Source organism: Ictalurus furcatus, chromosome 27, assembly GCF_023375685.1.
Source record: "Ictalurus furcatus strain D&B chromosome 27, Billie_1.0, whole genome shotgun sequence".
In the NCBI taxonomy this organism is placed as follows: domain Eukaryota; kingdom Metazoa; phylum Chordata; class Actinopteri; order Siluriformes; family Ictaluridae; genus Ictalurus; species Ictalurus furcatus.
The window spans coordinates 15807113-15809919 of NC_071281.1; positions in this window are offsets into that span (position 1 = coordinate 15807113).

Here is a 2807-nt window from a genome sequence, read left to right on the forward strand (position 1 = left end):
CCTGGTTTACAGTAAGACAGGTGAAATCGAAAACCAAGGTCTTTCCTCGTCTGCGTTGCTTTGCCATCTTCTTTGATACGGTTCTTTCAAGACATTTTCAGTACAACACTGACTTGTTATCGTCACCAAAATTCCAAGATGGCCGCATTTATCGCGATGCTGTTTTCTGTGTTGTGTGTTTTTCTTTCTTGCTTTGATTAGAAGCAATGTATAGTTCATTCTTGTTTGTTCTGAACCAAAATAATAGTTCTACTTTCCTGCTCCAGCATCCAATACATGCCTTCTTTAGTTAGATAAACCTTAATTACTTTCTTTATACACAGATCAGCCATAACACTAAAACAGCCTGCGTAATATCGTGTAGGTCCACGTGTGCCACCCAAACAGCTCTGGTTCATCGAGGTTTGGACTCCACAAGACCTCTGAAGGTGCGCTGTGGTATCTGGCATCAAGACGTTCGCAGCAGATCCTTTAAGTCCTGTAAGTTGTGAGGTGGGGCGTCCGTGGATCCGTTGTCCAGAACATCCCACAGACGCTCGATCGGATTGAGATCTGGGGAATTTGTAGGCCACATCAACACCTTGAACTCTTTGTCATGTTCCTCAAACCGTTCCTGAATCATTTTTACAGTGTGTCAGGGAGCATTATCCTGCTGAAAGAGGCCACTGACGTTAGGGAATACCGTTGCCATGAAAGGGTGTACTTGTTCTGCGACAATGTTTAGGTAGGTGGGACGTCTCAAAGTAACATCCACATGAATTCCAGGACCCAAGGTTTCCCAGCAGAACATTGCCCAGAGCATCACACTTCCTCCGCCAGCTCGCTTTCTTCCCTTAGTGCATCCTGGTGCCATCTCTTCTCCAGGTAAGCGTCGCACACGCACCAGCCGTCCACATGAAAAGTTCATTGATCAGACCAGGCCTCTTTTTTCCACTGGTCCAGTTCTGATGCTCACATGCATGTTGTAGGCACTTTCGGAGGTGAACAGGGGTTCAGCATGGGCACTCTGATCGGTCTGCAGCTGATCGGTGTATATGATAAACTACTCTGCATATGGGAAGCCTAGTCTATAAATAAAAAACCCGGCTACAGCATCTGTCTAACCTCATATCTTCCTGTAGCCAGGCAGGAAGTGATGCATTTTGAACAGGAATTAAGGATAATTAGGAGAATGTTTTGGTTACTTTCCTGACCTCGCACTGGAACAGAAAAATACCACAGTTGACCTGTTCAGCACTTTATAAAATAAAGTGTTGAAAACTCAGGTCTCTAGGTGTAAAGTTTGGAATGGGTTTCAGCCCCAGTCCTGATTGGTTTTTCATTGTGGGATTCATTTTACTCACTGATGTTGATGAACATTGGAACATTGGTGCTGATTATTATTTGGCTTATTTGGCTTATTATTTTTTAATAAGAATGGATTACACAAGTCTTATTTACTTTGTTAATCCCCATGGTTCAGCCATGATAACTAATATGTGAACATGATAACTAATCAGTTGAAGGAACCTTTATCTTTGCCAAACTGTTACTCATATCGTCAGTAAGCACTTTATCCCGTTCATGGTGGACTCGCGGAACATTGGCGTTGAGGTGGGAACGCAACCTGGATGGATGGTAGACTCACACAATTTAGTGTCAGCAATCCAGTATGTTTTGGGAGGTGGGAGAAAACTGGAGAACCCAGAGGCAACCCATACAAATAGAGACGAGGAGAACATGAGACGCTCCTTACCGAAAGTGTTACGCACAGTGTTCTCACACTTCCTAACCGAAACGTTCATTCCTTCATTACCTCAATCCTGATTATTTCTCAGTTTTACTTTTGTAGGATTTGAAAACTTCTACACAGACCTTTTATCAGTTGGCTCCCACCTGAGCATAATCTGATCCAAACAGCACTATCCAATCACTTTTACGCCCTCTTTCCTGAAATAGCTGTGCTGTCTCATGACTTTCTTGCTCATATTCCTCCCGTTCAGACATGACTAAATGGATTTGGATAGATCCGTCAATTTCCACGTCCTCAACCGGGACAAAATTACAGCGCTGCCTTTTCCTACCGCGTATTTGCTGCGTAACCATGGCGACATCATTACGGCCGTATTTTCAATCATTAATCATTCTCACGTTTAATATTTCCTCCGGCTCTCGCCGTTTCCGCGTGTCCCGATAATTGTCTTCCTCCGGGGCAGAGTTTGGAATTGCTTTCGTACCTGTCCGTAGTGTTAGCGTGTTTACTCAGCTGCAGCGGCTCTGCTGTCCTCTCTTAGCCTGAAACATCAGCCTCCAAATATTTCATTTCCCAAGTAAAACACACAGACACACACACACACACACACTTCTGTATTACTGTCTTTATGTGTAGCTACATAGTTACATTTTGTGCTACTCATAGTCAGCCAAAACTGTCCGATATTTCACACATAATGGTCCCCACAAAAGGATAAATACGTACACACACACACACACACACACACAAACACACATACACATATACACACACACACATATACACACACACACACACAGAGTGATGAATGTGCAATCAGGCTGATTAACTCATTATTATAGGGCAGGGGATCCTCAGTAGGAAATGGGGGCGAGACTTGTGGATGACTGTTTATGTCCCTCCATCCTCCTCACAGCTGGCGAGACCGAGAGAGAGAGAGAGAGAGAGAGAGAGAGAGAGAGAGAGAGAGAGTAAAAACAACACAATATTCACTATACTGTTATGAGTGCACTACATAACCCCTGTGTTCTGTTCACTACTTAGCAATAGTTGTACTGTTCATGGGTCATGCTGA